Source organism: Colias eurytheme, chromosome 19 (assembly GCF_061535395.1).
Source record: "Colias eurytheme isolate Ceu_HAF_F1 chromosome 19, ilColEury1 Martin Lab GWU primary, whole genome shotgun sequence".
NCBI classification, from domain to species: domain Eukaryota; kingdom Metazoa; phylum Arthropoda; class Insecta; order Lepidoptera; family Pieridae; genus Colias; species Colias eurytheme.
In genome coordinates, this window is record NC_142998.1 from 7076697 (window position 1) to 7098729 (window position 22033).

A 22033-nucleotide genomic window follows, 5' to 3' on the forward strand; every position below is an offset into this window, starting at 1 on the left:
TTAGAGAGTAGAAATAAACTATTCAGTATTCTGTACTTCATATATTTACGAGAATTTAATTATTTAGAATACACATAACTTGATACATATGACTTGAGATACAATTATCCATCCTTAAAAATTTAGGTAATGGTTGAATAATTTTAATATCGATGCATTTTTTTTGCTTTTCAATAAAAACGAAACATACTCAATTAACTTCGGCATGATTAAATTGAACAAAGATTATTAACTTTTGCTTGCTTTTATGCAAATTGTACAAAGTAAGAGAAGATTCATGCAACTCGATCCACAGAACTTTATAACGTTGAACCCTCTCTCTGATTCATAAGGATTTATTCTCAAGATAGTTGAATGTTTCGTAACTTTGTTAATGCGAATAAGGTGGGTTTAACTTGAGCGTTATTAATTGGATTTTCTTAAATATTAGATTACGAACATGTTGCAAGCTTTAACAATCTTGTTATTTGTTATGAATGGGTTTTCAGCGCTGTCTTGTTAAAATCAAACACTTTATTTGCAATAATTAATCTCTTTGCATAAAAAAGAATTTTAATATCAAGAACTTGGGTTCATCAAAAGTAAAAATACTCAGCTTTAATCAAAACTGGAAAATAAGACTATTAATTAGAAGTTTAAATATAAACAAAACACTACTATATTCTCTATTGCTCTGAAGCAAAAATATTGTCAGCGACGTAGAAAAAATGATTATTAGAGCTTGTAAAATATAACGGCAACACTAAATATAGACTTGAGCTATTTAAGACCCGGCTCATTTCTCGGATGGTTATTGCGCAATAATTCAGTAACCATAAGATCTTTACTGCCTATGAATCTCTTAGTCACTCTTTATGACAGGCATGGATATAGTTTATCTTTCAATATAATGCATTCCTCGGGCACAAGAAGAAAGAAGGAATTTGATGTGCATAAGCCATAATGCATAGCTTTCCTGGTTTTATATTCAATTTTAATGTCTTGGATAAAACGTATAAATTTAATTCATATACGTTTATAAGATGTGGTAGATGCTTGTGGTAATAATATTTATATTACCACAAGCAAAGTCAAAAATATAACATACATTCTAAACGACTCTGTGCGATGTTTTAGGATTGGCTAAACTTTATTATCACTAGTCTTACCTGCTTCAAAAATTTGTACATACGGAGATTAATTATCGATAACTTATAAATAATATAATTTTAAGAGCCCATTATATTATATTTATTACCATCAATCAAACAGCAAATCAGCTTAAACGAAGTGAAGTCAAAGTCGTCAGCAATTTCATCATTAACCTTTCAATAAAATAAATACGGTTTAGTTTCATTAGTAAAACAAATATTCAAGAAACAATAGCTTTTCCCTGATAATTAACTAGTATTATGTCAAATATGCGGTAACGTATACCTACGTATGTAGTGGTATTCCATCATACTCCATTCTAATTTCTAATAATTTGTTAGCGGTAAGGTAATAAATTATGAAAATGACTAGAAACTGGGAGTTATATGGTGACGGATAAATTGAGTGGCCATTATTTTTAAGTCTACGTTAGTTAGGCACGTTATGCATTGCTTATTATGTAAGCTTAAATTGCAAATGAAGGAAAAGTTTGCGTTTGCTTGAGAAGATTTTTGTTTGTTTGTTTCAAACCCTGAAAATATTGGGCCGTTTTGAAGTTTTTTCCCTTAGAAAGCTACATTATTTTCAAGGCTATTACAAACTTGTACAAATTGTATTTTTAACTATTTTTGCTTCGTTCTCTTAGTGTTAATGATTAGGTATTATAAAGTTTGATTATTAATATACGTATAGCAAATAGCAATCACTCCAATTAAATATTATGTAGATTGTAGGTTTAAGATATTATTTTCATTTTAAAGTATAAACTCTACATAATTTATAAAACACAAAGATATTATATAATACGCAAATATTACGTTTTGGCTAAAGCCATTTCACAAAGTTTTTTAATAACAGACGCGCAGATATTTTTGGAAATATTTCACCCCAGATATGACGCCTTTTGATAGGCGTCTAATGAAGTTAAAATTGACTTCAGCTTATGTTAAAAACAAGTAAAAAAATCAGGTGTTTTGCTTATATTTTAGGCTTAAAATAGAACAGGACAAATGGCACATTTATTACAGTGCCTAAATTTATAATTTATCTGTTATTGGACATCTGACAAATACTTTTTATATCACTCTTTTGACATGATAAACCAAACCATTTAAAAATGTAAATAGAATGAAAATAGGATCGCTTGAACCATTAATATTTTATTGGAATTAAGTAGTCAAGATACTTACGTAGTTGTACTTACTTCAAAGTAGAAATTCAGTTTCAAAATTCAATTTAATTGCGTTTTAAATAACAAATTCCAATCATCCGCAAAAGAAAATTTAACGGTACAATGTTTATCGACCTTTTTCATACAAATCATTCCAACGGATTGATTTTAACTGTTCAGTCGAGTTCAGTATTCCGGGTTTTCGAAATTTTGATTGAAATGCAAATCGCTACAAATGGATTGTCGTAAAATCGCAGCGATGGGAAAGTCGTAAATTTCCTCTTTATAACGTTAGTTTATTAAATTTAAAAAATCTTTAATTTCTAAATGTACTTAAATAAATAACACTCCTATTTAAAAGGTTATAATTAAAAATTCTGATTCGGTTAAAGGTAATGATTTTTCATTTAAAATTTAAAGTACTGAAAGCATTAATAAAATATTTAAATAAGTAAAGTAAAGTAAATAGATTTTGGATTTTATTACGACCACATAATAATGCCCCTTCTCACAATGTCATAATTATTTAGTGTGTACCACCAAGTATTCACTATAATATAACAGGATAGCCGATTCTCTATTATCGAGTTACAAGTGTTGTAACTAACCCTCCTTTCTTTTATATATAGCCGAATAAAATACCTTCTCTTTGTAATACGATATGATTTAACACACAAATAAACCAACCACTATAAATCAATTTTGCTATTGAATATGTGGCTAGTAAATAATAATTTTGGCAATAATGTTATTTTACACCCAGATACTGAACTGAATATTTAGTACTAGATTCCCGGAGCTATCTCACCGATCTCTGTTGAACTTCTCGAAGTTTCCCGGTCGATGTAACTTCAAATAACAACGGTTATCTTGACTGTGATCATTGGTAGCTTCAGCTAAATATTGTATAACATTAAATAGTGGAATGACCTAAAATAATTGTAAGTAATTCCTAACTTATATAGGCTACTTGTTACTAATGAATAAATAAACATTTATTAATTGATTAAATGAAGAATTTTTAAGTCATTTAGACATTATCTTCAACATAATATACTGACAAACGGGTGGACAAAATTGAACATTTAAAAGTTTTTGTATATTTATCAAATAGCAGGCGATGTAAAAAGTGCATACATTTAAAAATTAATGAGATAGTGTAAGTGCTCGCGTTAAAAAGTTCACATTCGTTAAGGTTCTAAAATAACGCACTAAGAGCGTTCTCATTTCATGAAATGAGATGAGTAGATACGGTAAATTTAGAAATGTAGATTCAGCTTTCGTTCGTAAAATAATTTGATGGAGTTTCTTAATACCTCTTAATATAAGCACATCTTAATTTGCGGATAATGACAAGATGACGGTCGAGATATTACGATTTTTTATATTTATTTCAATAGTGCTTGCGTTATCTTCGTTTGATCTCGCTTTGCAATAAATTCGAATAGTCATGTGTGTGAGAAAAATAATGACTAAGAAACTTTGAGATTTTTAGTGAGAGTAGAGTATATTTTTAATATTATTAACTACACACAATAATACGAAATATAATTTTGTGATTTTAAAGTACTTACTTCAATGTTTCCGTTTTATGTGTTATATAGATAATCACCTTCATCAGCCCATATACCTTCCCATTGCTGGTACACGGGTCTCCTATGAGGGATATAGGATATAGATAGTGGAAATAAATAAAAAAATATTGAGTCCTTGAATACAGACTAAGGTCAGAGATGACAGTGATTTTATGAAGTCATAAAATCACCAGCCTCTGACCGTTGTCAGTACGTAAAATGAAGATAATGATTAAGATATACCTAATATTATAATACCGCATAGTTAAGTTCTTGAATATTTAAAAAGTTCTCGCAGTTGTAGCTCTCGCAATTAAAATGTAAATCCTAAAAATACTTTAAAAACTTATTTATAACTTTTTTATTAAAAGTTTAATATCTGACATATAAGTGGATAGTTATTAAAACCTCTATAAAATTTATCGCGTATGTAATAACTGATGGATACTAATAGCGGTAAGAGGATTACTTCAAGTCTATAATGGTCACGTGAACTAAGCCCACATACCACTAGAACATTATACCGTTAAATATAATAGGTCACTAAACCGCATAATACTGTTTGAAATAAGATTTGCATAACGTAACATACCAAAGACGAACCATTGCATGTTTATTTTCATCCGTATTATACCTTTGCATTTCCTTTTAGTGTTCTACGACAAAGTGTTGAAAATATAGTCATCTCTTTCACACGTACGTGAAAAATCATGAAAAGCTTTTCGTTTCGTGAGCGCGAATTTCAGAACGTAGAGAAAGCTTTCAGTTATTCAGTCCGCGTTCGTGCGGCACGGCGAACGGATGTATGTACGCCGTCTGTATTAAATTTCGCACAGTATTCGAAACTCGCTCGTTATCTCCACGAGCGATTTTGCTTAATAAAACAAAGCTACACATATCTATGATTCAAAAAGTGCTATCTTATTACTTTATTAGTTATATCGCTTAAGCAATTTATTTAAAAGCAGCGGCCGATCGTAAGTGGATGTGTTTGTGATGGATTCGAGGTACCTATAAACTTTTGTTCGCTCTCCTAAGCCTTTTGTGTTTTAGGACAAATTACTTAACCCTTATAGTAAACCCTTACAACCCATTGGTCCAAAAAAGTGACTTAAACAACGTACAATATCGATACAATTCATATCCTATTTGTAACTTTATTTATTTAATTCGAGTGTGTGGACCAAAGTTTGGAAAACTGTATATATTTTTCGGAAAAATGTATATTGTAGTGTAGTGTGTACATAATTGGTGTTACCTATGTAGGTCAAGACACTTGAAAACTTATAATCGACGATTTCTGATCGATATCGTGTAACATATCAGGTGAGACTAATGTACATTTGTCGGTCCTTTGGTTTATTGATTTATGTTATGTCAATTATTCACACTTTGTGATTCTTTTATTTTGTTCTTGCTTGAACTTTTAGTAACTTTTCGAAAAGTTTAGCTGTGTGAAAAATATTTATTTTGTGTAGAGTTTTCTAAAGTACTTTAGCTATCTTTGGTGTAGTAGTACGTAGTTATTATTAAAATAATAAGATATATTGCTGTCTTATATTTCTCTACAATTTAAGGCTAACGAAAATATTTAAACGGTATAAACATAATATTTAATTGTTTATACCGTTCGCGTGATCGACATTACCTACGTCTAATAGAAAAATATCATAACATCATTTTAATTTTAACTAAGTCGACCAAATGTTTATTTTTTTAACATAAATAATGTGTGTGTGCATGTTTCATAATTATTATTGTAGCAATATTATGATCTATAGTTATAAAAGTTCTTCATAAGAGAACCTACACGAACTACGAAGAGTTTAAAACAAGAAAGTTCAAGGCAAAGTCGTTCCTCAGAAATATTTTTTTTTCAAACGCAACTTAGCTAAGTGTCCGAGTACATTTACACCAATTTAGATCCCTTTCGTAATAAGAAGAAAAAAATGAAAATACGATTTCCCTTCCCTATTCAATCCAGACTTTTATGGGAAACATATAAAACCCTTTCAATTCATCACATTGAATTCAAGAGTCACGTGCATATTTCTCGGAGCATTTGTCCGTTCCATAATAAAACTGTTTGAGTTTTATTTAGAAGGATCACAATTATGACCCTTTTCCGTATCATGGATACGCAACCTCGGCTAATTTTGGTCAAGCTTTCAAATGCTTATGTTTCAACAATATGATATACATATTTTATTAATGTTTAGAGCTTTGTATCGCTTCGGGGTATGACAAATATAATTTCAATTTTGAGAATGTTTTAATAAGCTTGCATTATGTGATTTTGAAATGAATTATAATATTTGTATGAAATTACACTATGCCTATATTATGTGGATAATATGCCAATATTATCCACACATCAAAAATAGCATCAGAATTTATAACGTATTTATAGGTTTGAGAATATTTTTTGAGTTCAGAATCATCATTATTTTCAAAAACTGTTTAAAAGTTTTCACATTTATGCTTTGTTAAATTCTAAAGATACAACGGAAAATTTTGCCACAAAAGCAAACACGAAAACAGTATTTTGCCAATCAAATGGTTAACGTATAGAGCACCCAAAACACATTACCCTAATGTAATCACACTAACAGCTAAAACTGGAAATGTACATCCTTCATTAGCAAAGCTGTCAACGAATATTCGGGATCTAATTTTCTTAGTTACTTACTTACTTCTTCCATTAGGTATTTATCATTCGTTACGAAGTGTCATGCATGAATGATCATTTAACTTTATGTTTGACTAGCAGTCCGACCCGGCTTTGCCCGTGATACATACGTTTTCTCTCCATAAGAAACATCCTCGTACTTCAAGGAATATTATTAGAAAATAATTATCGAAATCGGTCCATCCCTTCACGCGTGATATGACCAAGGAAAAAGTTATTCATTTTTATTTATAGACTAGATTTCCGCCCGCGGCTTCGCCCGCGTTTTCAAAGGAAAATCCGCATAGTTCCCGTTCCTGTGGGATTTCCGGGATAAAACCTATCCTATGTGTTAATCCAAGTTACCCTCTATATGTGTGCTAAATTTCATTCTAATCGGTTCAGTAGTTTTTACGTGAAAGAGTAACAAACATCCATACATCCATACATCCATACTTACAAACTTTCGCCTTTATAATAGTATTAAGATTAAGATATGAATGACATGCAAACTACGTACTGATAGCTTATTGACTTGCCTTTCAATTTTCTATCCTGTAAGGATAACTGAAGGTAATATTATATTAATGTGGTAATATGATCTTTGATCGGTGCATGACATGCAAAACTTCGAGTGTATCACGCATTATATTCAGGCTGGACGTGAATTGTAAAAACACATGATCAAATTTTTTCGGTCACTCATGCAGCATGACAATTCAAAAACCGCATGTCATGCTTGCATTACCGTGTAGAGGCGCCTTAACGTGTTAAACATTATATGTCATTTGTAATTAACATGTGTAATTATCTCGTAGAAATGTTAAACAAATTTCATAAGGAATTGAGGCAAAATGTGTTTGAAACTTGAGCGATTTCTTCCGCCTGGTTACTTTGAGAAAGGGTAAAACGCAATAAAGGATCTTCTTTGATATCGCTTCTGATATTATATTATTTGGATATCCGAAGATTTTTCTCGTGATTGCGTTGTTTCAAATTATAAATGAAATATCCCTTTATCCTGTTATTTGAATCTCTTTGAAAATATTTTTCTAATATGTCAGATTAACAAGTTTTATTTGAAACTTTTAGTATAAAACGTGATATTCGTGTGTTATCTATATTAAATTATAGTTTTCATAAACGTGTCAAATATGAACCAAATAACGAGATAACCGCTCCCCTCCAATTAAAAAACAATTCATTAGCAATCCATTACTGGTACGAAGGTCACTTCTGGAAAAACAATTATCGAATAATCGATATCGAACAGTAACTGATAAATTATTTAGAACCACACATTTAGAGGTTGCATTTTAACCTATTTCTTTGAATAAAAGTTCCTGAAATGTATATTTATTTATTTATTTATCAATCCTTTATTGCACTTAAAGAGAATAAAAAACTGCGCTTAAAGATAGCTTAAACTAAGTACAAACGGCGGTCTTATCGCTTGAGAGCGATTTCTTCCAGACAACCTTGAAATTTTTGCGGCAATTTTTATACAAATGTAATAAATGTTTTCAAAGATATAATTAAATGTGCTATGACGTACTAAGTTATTTTATCTACAAAGTACTACTAAGTTTTATAATTATGTATATTAAACACGAAATTTAAAATATTTTATATGTTTTCATATAGTAAATGTCTGGTTATAAATGTGAAATTCAAATAATTTTAAGTCTAAGGTCGACCTAGTTTACGTGTTGGTGTTCATTTTAAATACTTAGGTTTTAAAACGTATATAAATTATATAATTTAACTTTATTTGTGTTCCATTTCATAATTTTTTATAATATTTTTGAAGTGATTGGCGCCTAGCTAGTTAGTATTTTGTATCATACAATGGATCTAAGAATCAACAATGAATAAATAAATTTTTTATTTGTTTTTTCAGTTGACTGGTTCACAATTCGATCGTATTTTATAAAAGTTCGTCAATCTGTTTTAAAAGAAAAACTTTCCTAACTTTGTCATCACAAAGCCATCGCTTGTATGTTAATTTGTTGTAATTTGCATGTTCTGTCTAATTCTCGTAGGTTCTTAAAAATAACAAAAAGTAATACTCGTTATTTAATTGCCGTTTTACATTAAAAACTAACATTCTCATGGGACGTGTTTAATAGGTATAATGATAGTTCTAGATTAATTTAGTTTAAGTTTATATAGTACCAAAGTACCTACGTACTCTCTAATTATTCTATGAATTATTTTTTAACTAATTAATCATTAATGTATTTAATATTTATGACTGTTAATAGTAAAACGGTATACTTTAAATGAATTAAATATACAGTACAAATTTTTAAGTTAACACAAACATTAAGTACTCTATCCAACACTCTACCTCTCGAAATTTTCTATTAAATCTCTTTGGTGTATTCAATAGACTTGAATGCATTCATTCATTAAAAACTATGCTAAAAAGACGTTATGATATAATTACGAGCTAGTCCGGTATAATAGTTGTATAATACAGTTACTGAAGATATAGACTAACTAGAGCGTAAAATAGGAATGAGGGGAGGTGCGAACGAATAACGAAGGCAATTACATTCCCTCGGCTTATTGGGATGCTTCTTGATTATATTCCGCTGAAAATTATTGTAAATTACCGGGAAAATATTATCTGTATCATTTGACGGATGGTTTCATCGCTTTCATCTTTGGTTTCTGATATTAATTACCGGTCTTGAAGGGTTTGAATTTGATGTCTTCTTAGATATTGCGGCGGTGGAGAGGGAATTGAGGTAGATTGCAAATAAAAAATAAAAGAGTAAAAGTGTGTGCAATTTATGTTATATTATTCTTCGTTAAAATGAATAAATTCTTCTGCTTATATCTCTTTTTGATAAAATCGGTTTTGTTTTTATTTTTGTATTATATTTGTGTACGACTGCGATCATAATTTATACACATTATTATATTATTATTATTATACATTTAAAAGTACACAGATTATTAAATTTACCACATGAATGGAACAGTAGATACATACTTTACTTTGTATTTTTATGCCACGTGTTTAAAACTGCAGCGTGAACCGTGTAGAAAATGTATATTTCAACAAAACCCACTATATCAAAACGTACACGTATACAGTGAGTGGTTAAATTGCTCAACATAGTGCGACATCATTTTTAAGGGTTCGGTGAGCGAACATGACACTCGTTATCTGGGAACTTGCTTCAATTGCTCTCAGTTCTGAAGATACGTATTGAAATACTATGAAAGCAGAACAATTTTATTTATTTATCAGCAATATTTCTTTGGTTTATATGCAATATTTTTTGGAAAATAAAATTATTGTTTATTGATTATTCAGAAATTCATTTACATTCGATTCTATAAAGTAACTGTAGAATACTGTATACATAATATTATTTATATGAGCTACAGATTTTTCATTAAGTTCAAAAGATATTTTCTGAATGAATGCACATATTATACAGAATGGCCGTTCGTACTCGGTTCCCTTTTGGTCTATTTTTGTAACCATGTTTCTAGAACATGATGGTTGACGAAATATTAAAATATTTTTCCACTCACTTTAATTATAAAACACGTATCGCTTGAGATTGTATTTATCTTACCCAAGGTCATTTATATTAAAGAAACCTCTAAAAACTGAATTTAAACTTATTGAATTAATGGAAATTGTGATTTAACCTGCAACCAAGCCAACTGCATTCAATTGATACAACAATAATATAATATTTTACGTCATAAATATAATTACAATATACGTTTGAAATATCTCTACATAATCCTCATAAATGCTATTCAGTACTGTTTTCATGTATTTCTTAATCAGATCGTTATTTCCGGACTTCGAATCGGATGCATTATCGGGCTAGCATTTCTGTTTAGCAATTCATCACGGAAATACTGCCAGTAGTTCGTCATTTATATTTTAACAGTATCTAGCTGTATTTTATTATTTTTATTCATTATGACGTACCGCTTTTGTAGAAGATTAAAATGAGGAATGAAATGATGAAATCTATGTCAAGTGTTTCAGATTCAGTTATTAATAGAGGCAGATAATCTATTTTTTTATCGTTGCTACTTTCTGGAATTGAGGTTATAATGTTTTATTTTGAATACGACCACTTTAGAGATTAGAACTGACTATGATAAAACTTCAAGAGGTAAAAGTATAAATTAACCATGCATCATCTGTGACTTCACACTCCGAAGGTACATGGATTTTTTGTGACGAACTTAAACTCTATCAATCGATTTCGTTGTTTTTTTGGCATATTCTACTAAAGCTGTAGTTTCAAGATATACATGATGTAGTATAAATGATATTTTTAAATTTATACAGCCAAACTGCGCGTAACATTTATTTTTAGGTGGAACCCCACCTTACGTTATATTTAGAAATTGCATGCGTGTTATGATAACTACTATATTCTTTTAAGTAGGTACTTGTAGTATATGAATGCAGCATGAGTTGCAGTAAACAATAGCAACATGGCACGCTTACGCTGTTGTCATACAAGTAAGATGGATAATCGTGCTCTAATGAATGGTGAATGCACCCTATTGAAGATGAATATTGTAGCACAACATATATTATTATATGCAATAGTAGATACTATATTGGATCAAATTGTTGTTCAAATTGATGAAATTTATGATAATTTATTGAATTTGAGAATGATTGAATGAAGGAATGTGAATTTTTTCAGTTAATCTCTCACGCGTCCTACTATAACATACTGATTTAGTTACGAGCAAATAATGTACGTAGGACGCGTGACGACTTAATCTGGATTTTTTTGAAATTTCAAGGTCGCGTCATGGCAATACCGTCACTTCATGGAGTAAGGCGACGATTTTGGTATCTTTGAATCTTGCCAAAAGAAATTTCACTTCTGGCACGTGTGCTCGGCGAAACAAGCTCTTATATTTTCTAATACAGTGTAATAAATAAATTTATATGAGTTATGTGCCTGTGTTTTTTACGCGTTTAAAAATCTTAAGTACATTATAATATATACATAGATAGCAATTACACAAACGAATGAAGGATGACAAAGTTTGCAAAAATCAAGTGAAGTTTTTATTTTTGGCGTATATTGGATTAATTAATTTTAACTCGGAACAAGCTGTGATCCTCTCAAATTGGACGCTTGTATTTCAACAAAAATATTTTTATTTGAATACATTTTATTCGATATCGAGTGCTTTTTCAGACTTCGTGAATACGTTGACTGTTGAGGTATACATTTTAAATCTATTTATGATTATGATTTCAATTTTTCACAACTAATATTAGAACACCCAAAATAATACGTCATAGATACAATCATCTATGTTTATATTTTCATATTATACAATATATTAAAGGGAAATATGTATATAAAATACGAAAATATTTACCAAAAAACCCACTATAATGAAAAAGGTGCAGTTCTGAAGTGAGCATAATATATCTAATGCATTCAACGTCCCCTGTATATTGGCTACATACACTAGAATAAATGTCATACTCATAAAGTTATACCGTCTCGAATCCTTACTAATATTATAAATGCGAAAGTAACTCTGTCTGTCTGTCTGTTACTCAATCACGCCTAAACTACTGAACCAATTTTCATGAAATTTGGTATGGAGATATTTTGATACCCGAGAAAGGACATAGGCTACTTTTTATCCCGGGAAAATGACGCGATCCCGGAAATCCCACGGGAACTATGCGGGTTTTTCTTTGACTGCGCGGGCGAAGCTGCGGGTGGAAAGCTAGTGTTTAATAAAAAGTAATATTAAACATTTATACTACGAAGTTACATATCTCTTTAATGTCTTGTGTAATCGAGATCAGTCGAACTACTGTAGAGATTACAGAATCATTCCACGTTTATATTCATCCTTATTCTGTTTATATGAAAATCAGTACCTTTGTTTCATTCAATTCTGCTATGAGTATTAATCGAGGGACAAGATCTTACATCTAATTAGGGGAAGGACAGAAAGGTGTTCAATTTTATGTTAGTCTATATTATAAGCTCTTTTCTTACATTCTTCTGGGTTAGCTACACAAATTATTATTTTTTGTTTTCGTTAAAAAAAACAAATGTATGTACATCGAAATAGGGGTTCGTTCCATATAATTTTTTGGAAATTTAAAAAGACTTTTTATTTTTTTAAACTTAAGCATTGGCGAAGCAAGTAACAACATGGAGTGAACTGAATCTATTACGACATAGCTATGCTTATGCTTATATAAATTAAGTGTTAAATTTTCAGTGTTACTTGAAATACAGACACATTTATTTGTATCATATTCATCAATGTATTTGTAACTACGCAATTATATAATACCAGCATAAACATAATTAATACATAAATATTATTGCTCATTAACATTTTATGAATTCGCAATGAAGCTTATAACTGTTGTAACGAGATTTGTAATGATCGGATTTAAATTGATATTACAATAATATTATTGCTTTTGATTAAAATTCAATATATATTAAGTGAAATGTTAAAGGTATTTTCAAATTGTTTACGTATTTTAATATTATGATACGAATGAAAAAGGAAGGCGTGATTTATTCTACGTAGGTTAAGATTATTTATCTTTGGATAGATAGGAATCTAGGATTTAGATTAATTATTAAGAATAGAGGACGTCGAAATGGTCTTATAAGTGGAAAATATATGGACTAAAGGAATAAATCGATTCGTAAAGTCGAAGGGTTGATACTAGCGTGTAGAAAATAAATGTATATTATATGGTATTGGTATATTAATATGGCGCACTGGTATTAATTAATATGAAGTTATTTACGGTTGAATGCGACTGGATATTGTGATTGATAGGAGACTATAGCAGGCCTCCGTCACTCGCTCAAGGTCGCGCTATAAGTGCCTACCGCACAGTAGGTCGGTACCGACTACCGACCCAAGCGGCAGTTGGTTGGCACACGCGAGACTGCGCACCCGCGTCACGTTTCCCGCGCTCGCTACCAAGATGCCCGGTTATTGCGATGTGGACGGGTGTCGGAGTTTAAGAGTGAATAACAAGGATTGTCTTTTTTTCAATTGCCTAAACAGGAACAGGCTACTTTTTATCCAGGAGACACATATAGCGGGTCCACGCGGGTGAAACCGAAGGAAACAACTACTATCAATAAGATTTCATTTTTTTTATTGTATAATGTAACAAATATAATTAACAATAAAAAATTAAGTGTTTCAGCAACTCTGTGTTTAATTTACGCGCTCGCTACAAGTTACAACCCTAAAGTTTTCGTTTGATGACGCAATCACGCGGCGTGCGCGGGAAACTCGCTTCTCGTTGCGTGTTCGTAGAGTACATTTCTTACTGCAGCCGAGTTGCGGCGCATTTTGTAGGTAAATATAGCGTAGGTATTTAAGCTTTTGTATGGGAGTGATGTATCTGTTACGAAGTAACTATTCTCTAATCTGTGACTATAGTGGCAGACCACTATTATCCACACCACAGATATTTAATCAAAACTTATGTATCAACAATATATGGTTAAAATAATGATAACTAATTTCTCTACGTACGTCTGGAAATCACTTTATAGCGATAAGCTTTTATTGTTTTAATTTGTAATAAGATAAATTTTCAGATAAATCAATTATTCTAATATCATATAATATTACAGTCTTAACAACATCTTTTCACGTATAAATACTGTAGAGAGCGTCAAGTTAGAGTAATCAAAAAATAATGCAGTGTGTTTTTCCCCCTAGAATGGAACACGGATATCCTTTTCTATCAATGACTATATATGTATACAGTATGTATGTTATGTTGAATGTTTGTTTGCTATCTGACATTTCGTCACATGTCCCCACGGGATTAAATTGAAAACTCGTTTTGTTTCCATTGGAAAAAGGCTACAATATGTATAATCTGTACAGAAAAATACAGATTTAAACTGAAAAACGGCAGTTGAATGATTCTAAATGTTTTTTTGCGTTCGGAATTGAAAATAAATTATTATTATCAAACAAAACTAAAAATAAATTTAAATTTACGCGGAAATCTATTTAATTTAGTAAAGCTTACGATCAATCAGATATTTCTGAAGCCGTTCTGATTTCAGTTTCTTGTGTATTTCAAATAATTACCGATTAAAATATCTAACATAGAATATCAAGTTTTTTTTGACGTATTTTTTTAACGATTACCTAGAAAATATCTAGACGATTTGACCTTCAGTATTAGTTATGAACTGTTATCATTTTACCTACGTAATATTATTCCTTAGTTATCATAATTGTTACAGTATATTCGCTTCAATAATTTGTGATCGATTTGAATAATTGCAATCAATACAGGGACTATGTACGTATATAATTACAATACCTAATGTATGTATATAATTACAATACCTTACAAACAAATGTAAACATACAGATCTTTAATTTTTATTTGTGGACAAACGGAACAAGTGTATTGTAAATAAACTTACACACAAATCTCGCTAGATTACACTTCATCTATTAAAGAAAGACGTTTATTCACGAAGCCGAGGATGGACTAAGATTTATTATGAATCCGTTTGAGTGTCGGAGAGTGAAGTCCGCCATATTGCCTAAATAAAACACCCACATCAGGTGCAATTTATATCCTTTTTATTTCTGAATCTGCCGCGCTTGAAATACATCGACTCGTGTTTTATACTATTTTGATTGTAAAGTACATATGCTAGTAAATTGTAGTAGTTTACTGCGTTGTGTGAATACATTTTCAGAAATAGCAAGAATCATTTGAAATGGCATAACTGCGATACAATGGAATGAGAACGTCTAGTTTCTTTCCGCGTTCTTAAGTCTGTTGTACATCGAAATTGTTAGGGAAATGAATGTTGTGTATACTTTTGTATGTATTCTTATTGTGAATGCTATCAGTTTTGTTTAAAATTGTGATAGTCCTGCAATTTTAATAAATTAACATGACTCATTGAAAGTAAGGTTCTAATCTTATAATTTCTTCGTTTTGTAACTAGGTACCTACCTATTTGTTTTTATGAAACTTAGTTAAGAGATTTATAAATAATGTTATATATTTATACAAGTACATTGTTCAGTGTCATTCGAAGGTTATTATTGATCGAATATTTATAGATAAAACACGGTCAATAATTATTACAAATAACTTTCAGTTATCCATGATAATATTATAAACTTTTGTTGTTTTTATGAATTATTTTCGTTTATCATTTAAATTTACTAACTATTTGGCTAAAATGTCGTTCAACAAATATTAACTTTTACTTTTTCATAATATCTGTAAGGGCCTATGTAGCTTTGTTCAAGAGCCCAGAAAACAAACATGAAATCAAATTTGTATTTAGCAGAAAACTGAACAGAAGACTGCTATTTGGTTTCTGAGCCGGCATAATTTCGATCATAAAATGTGATATAGCCAAAAAAATCTCATACAATGCTTAAAGAAATGAAAAACTAAATGAACTACGATTGAGCCATTACACATCAACATACTCGTAGCATTTGTCGGGTCGGTAACATTTGATAAAAAGACAATATCGTCTAGACGGAGAAAGCTTTCGTTAATCTGATAGGGACAAGTGATTGAAGTCGGTTGCATTTTATGTTTACAGCACGTTTTATTTCAATGCTCTCGTAATCATTGTGCTTTTAGTGTTCTCTTATCTTTTGTTATATTACTGCGAGTTACTTACAGTTATTACTTTATTTGAAGTATTTTTATATTATTTTTATTTCGAATCGAAACATTTTTTGGTATTTTACAACGTGAATTTGAATTTTGTTTAATAAAAGGTATTAAATATAATACAGCGTCATTATAATATTTTATGTCTATGAAATAGATGATTACTTACGATTTCCAGAAAGTTCATTAATAACATTTCAGTCGATGACTGTCTCTACTAGAACAAACAGTATGTAAGCATATTTACGGATTGTGTTTATCTAATTTGCCAACAAACAAATACGTTAGCGTTTGACAATGCCCGGATTAGATTAAGTCGAGGCAATGTACACATGGCATATACTTCTATTTGTAAAATACATGTATGGATAAGTCAATACATTTTCAACAAAGAGCATTATTATGTCAGATAAGTCCTAACAATGAAATGATAAAGTATGGATGTAACAATGATTTATGAGGATTTAATTATATTATGACACATATTGAAGGATTGATAGTATTCGCGATTATTCGGACGCATTTAAGTGTTGTATGTTTTGTTTTACACTATAACAAATAACATCTCAGGTTACAAGGAAAAACAAACTTTAAAATATTGATTAATTAAACGGTTTAATTATAGAAGGCTATTCACATGTTTTCAGCAACATTGCGCTTACCAATTATTTTCCAATTTATTCCCATTTCGCGGGAATCGTGAAACACGAGAATTGTTATCGTTTTTAATTTTACAAACATTTGAAGTTCACGTTACATAAATTCCTTTAAAGTTGCTCATAATCATTTCCATGAATAATTTCTTTGTGCGAATACAATGAAAACATTAGGTTGTAATCTATAAGAATACAATGACCTCACTTTTATTATTGTAGCGTAGACTTGACCTGACTTTACCTTCTATAGTAAATGCTTAGTGGATTAGAGTGACCTCACTATGAACGTTATAGAACAAAGAATAGAGATTACTTTGATTTTGATTTTGATTTCAAATCATTATGTTGTCCTTTCTATACCAACGCTTTATTGGGTGTCCCTATCCAATTTTCCCGTGTCTGCTCCTATCAAGTCGCGAGTAGTTATCCGTGTTTTTTTTTCGTATGGATAATACAGTAAAGTGCCATATAGTGTTATTCTTAATTTTTATGGCTTGTCTTTCATTTAAGTTTTGTCTTAATAAAAAGTATATTTTTTAAATTATATAGGTACTATCTGCTTGTCCATATAATTTAATTTAAATTTAGCTGTTTTGAGCAAGCAAGATTATCTGAAACGGATAAATATGCATGCTTTAACAGCTATAATATTCATAGGATTGCTGTGAGCATAACTTCTTCTTTGATTGATGTCGTATTAGTTCCTTTTGATCAATCAATGGATATTGTGTCTTTATACTAGATATCTATTTTATAATATATATAGCCAGTTTCTGCACAATAGCGACTAAAGCGATTTTATCATTTTTACTATTGGTAATTTTTGAATATTTTCCGTATAAAAATTAAATACATTTTCCTTCAACTTAGGTTAATAAATATACAAGCACTACAAATATTTGTTTTTGTTACTGTCGTTCAGAAACACGTTTCAATTAAGATCACAGGTAACTATGGTAGGGTCACTCGTGTGTCCAATTTACCTTTCTAGATATAAACGTCAAGTACCTACCGTAGGGAGAGAACTTGACCTATATCTATATTACCATGTAACTATCGAACCTTTACCGCAAAACATGCTGGTTTTACTCGTGAATATTGTATCGTATTATGTGTGTTATAATTATTTATGTAATACTCCTTGTGTTTACTTGGTATACCTAGTTATGTAGATTTATGAGTAAGTATTCTTATAAGTTTCGAATAAAATTGTATATTAAATACAAAAAGTATATGAATAAAATGAAAATGAAGATAGATCTAATCTTTTTATTCATAAAGGACGCTAGAGCGATTTTATAAAATTTAAATATAGGTATAAATTTAAATTGAAATCGATTGTTTTAAATATCGTTGCAATATTTAAATATTATATGATCATATAGTCAATATAAACTGTGTATGAGTATAGTTGAGCACATATGCACACAAATAATTCATACACCAGGGATAACATTTCAAGCTGAGGCAAAATATCACATTCAGTATTATGATTAACTGCGCAGAAATTCTAATTTCCCGCCAAAATTAATTAGTAGTGGGCTGACTGCTAGTAAATTACAACATAATTTCACTATGGTTGGCGTCTCATGTTTTCGGTTGCTGCATTCATTAAAACATATTTGAATTAACAGAATAATTAGCGAATTACAAAAGCTGCCTGTATGTTTGTGAGTAAATAAAGTATTGGTACCTCATACAAGCCTTGATTTGTTTTCAACATCATTCAATTACCTATTTTTAAGCTATTGCATAGCTTCTATCGCTGTCCTTGAGCGCGGGGACCGAATCGAGAAATTCCGTAACGAAAAATCCTCACGCTCCCCACTCCGACGGGCTCGGAGGTGTGGCTTGAAGATGCTATGCAATAGCTTTACCGCGGCAGTCCCCGAGTGCCACACGTCTTTTTTTTATTTGTTTTTCAATACGGATCCTTTTTTTAACACTTGTTAAGCACCAACGTCTAGCTTGGCTAGGTCTAGACTGTTAACGACGGTCTATATACATAAGCATATATAGACACATATATGTAAGTGTGGGTTATTGTTAAGTCGAGCATAAAACATTAGTGTCTCCGCGTTGAATATTGTATTTACAGCGAGACTATAGTGATATTTTGATGTTAAATAAAAAGTCAAAAGCTTTTAAAAGCTTTGCAAATTGTATGCGTAAATCCGATAGTATTTGTTCACATTTATATACAGGGTGTAATCGTTAAGTGTGCGCAGGCGATTATTCCTTAACTATTGCAGATATCAAAAAACTTTAAACTGATATTGAAAGTACTAAACCTAATGAGTAAAATGACCATAATGACTTCTTAAAAATAAAACGAGAAATATCCAAAAAAGTTACATCAAACACTCCCATAGGTATCTACATTTAGTATGAAATATGACTATTCCAAACATTTAATATGAAAGGTTTTGCTTTTTTATTTGATTTTGTGCCTTAATTACTTCGCAAATTTTAATTAAAGTTCATTTAGAAACTGTAAATAGGGCTCGACGTGGAATACAATGGTATTCCAAAACGAGGATGTCATTTCGAACATTTGCTTTGAATATGTAATGTATGAGAAGTAAATGTATGGGCGCGTTTCACACTTACCGACTACACCCTGTATAGTTTATACAATATAAGTACCTGTATTTGTAAATAAAATCCATAAATCATGCGAGTGAAACTACAAAGCTCCTTTCCATAATATGATGATTAATTTAGATATTGAAGACTATAACGAACTTTATGGTGATTAATTTAGAAACTTTAACAAATTTTAAATGTGATTTATTCATCATATTATTTAACCCGACGTTTCGAATACTAAAGTGACTACTAGCGAGCGTGGTCAGGGGAGACTAGTCTGCAATCATCAAAATAGTCGCCTTAAATCAGACACAACATACTATAGTAATAATTTAAACTATCATATATTTCATGGATGTGTAGGAAAGTTTCTATCCAATTTCGATCACAGCACCGTCTCTTTGTGGTGTTCTCCTGAGATTATCGGATCCTTTGTTACTAAACTTATGGGTATTACTTTTGAAACACTAACTTTAAGATCTAATCTTTGAACTTACACTTAATTTAAACAAAGTTTGAACATACGAAAATTACTGTTGTTATTTTTTAGAATAATGCCATCCATTCGATTAATAATATTTTAGGTTGTAAATATTTGTCTACGTTTATGGCTTATGCAATAATGCAAATAATAAAACAGGTGATAAAAAATATTTTTACTGGTCAGAAGGCACATTACTTTATCCTATAAAATGTAAATGTGAATATAATTTTATAGTTTGTCGTTTTAAATTACCTTGTTTTCAACAATAAGAGTTAAAATCTTAAGCTATATTTTAGAAATGAAACCATTTCCAATGCCTTGAAAATAATTTCCAAATAGTCTATACTACCTATTTGACAAGGCTTTAAAAAGAAAAAAAAAACTAGTAACAACAAGCAACGGTGACTGCAAATGGACTATCTCCGATTCAATTTTCCTTCAAATTACATCATGCATTTTGTATGCTCTGTTTTTCACCTCAAATATTAAATATTCCTGATACACTTGGATTTATTAATAAATCGATACATGCCAAGTCATGCAAGTATTTTCACTATGCATCGATTTTTGATGAGCTTTTGAACATCTGAATTATAAGTTTATGTAAACCTATTACAGTAATATGTTTTACAGTAGGTACATGAGTATATAGGTAGGCAATTAAACAAAATTAAGCGAATTTTTTATTGAATAATATTAAGTTTTAGATCATGAATTATTTGCTTTTACATTATGCCATCCCTTATAATCATTGTATTAAACTAACGAAAAAAAACTTTTTACCACATTATTAACATTTATGGTTTAACAGTCACCATATACTCCAAATGTGTGAATAAATAATGTTTATTTAGCCTTCACATTTACATTTACGAAATAACCCAAGCTATAAGGTTAAAGTTCCTAAAATGTCGGTATTCTCAATGAATTCGACCCATATATTTCTAAACATCCTTGAGACTAATTAAATAATAATAACGGAGGTTGTTTCAAGGCCTCTATTGTATCTATATTAAGGTATAAAGCTGAATAGTTTTTGTTTGTTTGTATGAACGAGCTAACCTCAAGAACAACGGGGTACATTGAAAAATATTTCACTACTAGCGGTCCGCCCCGGCTTCGCCCGTGGTACATATTTACGTTTTCTCTACATTAAAACCATCCTCGTACTTCATGGAATATAATAAAAAAAGAATTATCGAAATCGGTTCAGCCGTTCTTGAGTTATGCGCTTACCAACACATTTTGCGATTCATTTTTATATATAACTAGCGGTCCGCCCCGGCTTCGCCCGTGGTACATATTTACGTTTTCTCTACATAAAAACCATCCTCGTACTTCAAGGAATATAATAAAAAAAGAATTATCGAAATCGGTTCAGCCGTTCTCGAGTTATGCGCTTACCAACACATTTTGCGATTCATTTTTATATATAAGACTAGCGGTTCGCCCCGGCTTCGCCCGTGGTACATAATATTTATCTACGTTTTTCTACATAAGAACCATCTTCGTACTTCAAGGAATATAATAAAAAAAAATGTGTGCGTGTACTAGAGTACACACGTAAGAAGTGAAACTTCTTTATGTCCTTATTTTTCAAAAAATAATTTACTATATACAATATTAAAGAAATACGTTAGTCACACGCTCGTCGCTACCTACTTAAATATTTACACCGGCCGCTGCTGCAACTCGCTCGTTTCGCTCGCTCGGCTCGTGCGGTAGTTCAAAAGTTAACCTAAGATGCTCGTCGCTTCGCTCCTCGCTACCTATTTGAATATTTACGCCGGCCACTGCCGCGACTCGCTCGCTTCGCTCGCTTGGCTCGTGCGGTAGTTCAAAAGTTAACCTAAGATGCTCGTCGCTTCGCTCCTCGCTACCTATTTAAATATTTACACCGGCCGCTGCTGCAACTCGCTCGCTTCGCTCGCTCGGCTCGTGCGGTAGTTCAAAAGTTAACCTAAGATGCTCGTCGCTTCGCTCCTCGCTACCTATTAGAATATTTACGCCGGCCACTGCCGTTTTCAGCTTATAAAGGATTTCGACTTAGGCGGATTTTGATTGGA

The 22033-nt window shown here is 30.9% G+C and overlaps 1 protein-coding gene across 2 annotated transcripts in view; it reads left to right on the forward strand.

Moving 5' to 3' along the window:
- Positions 1-5066: 5066 nt before the first annotated feature.
- The window catches only part of SK (small conductance calcium-activated potassium channel), a 200703-nt gene continuing 183736 nt past the window's right edge, over positions 5067-22033 (forward strand). For both annotated transcript variants that reach the window (XM_090113322.1, XM_090113323.1), the window contains exon 1: positions 5067-5202. The gene's annotated coding sequence lies outside the window, so the exon portion shown is untranslated. The remainder of the gene's footprint in view (positions 5203-22033) is intronic.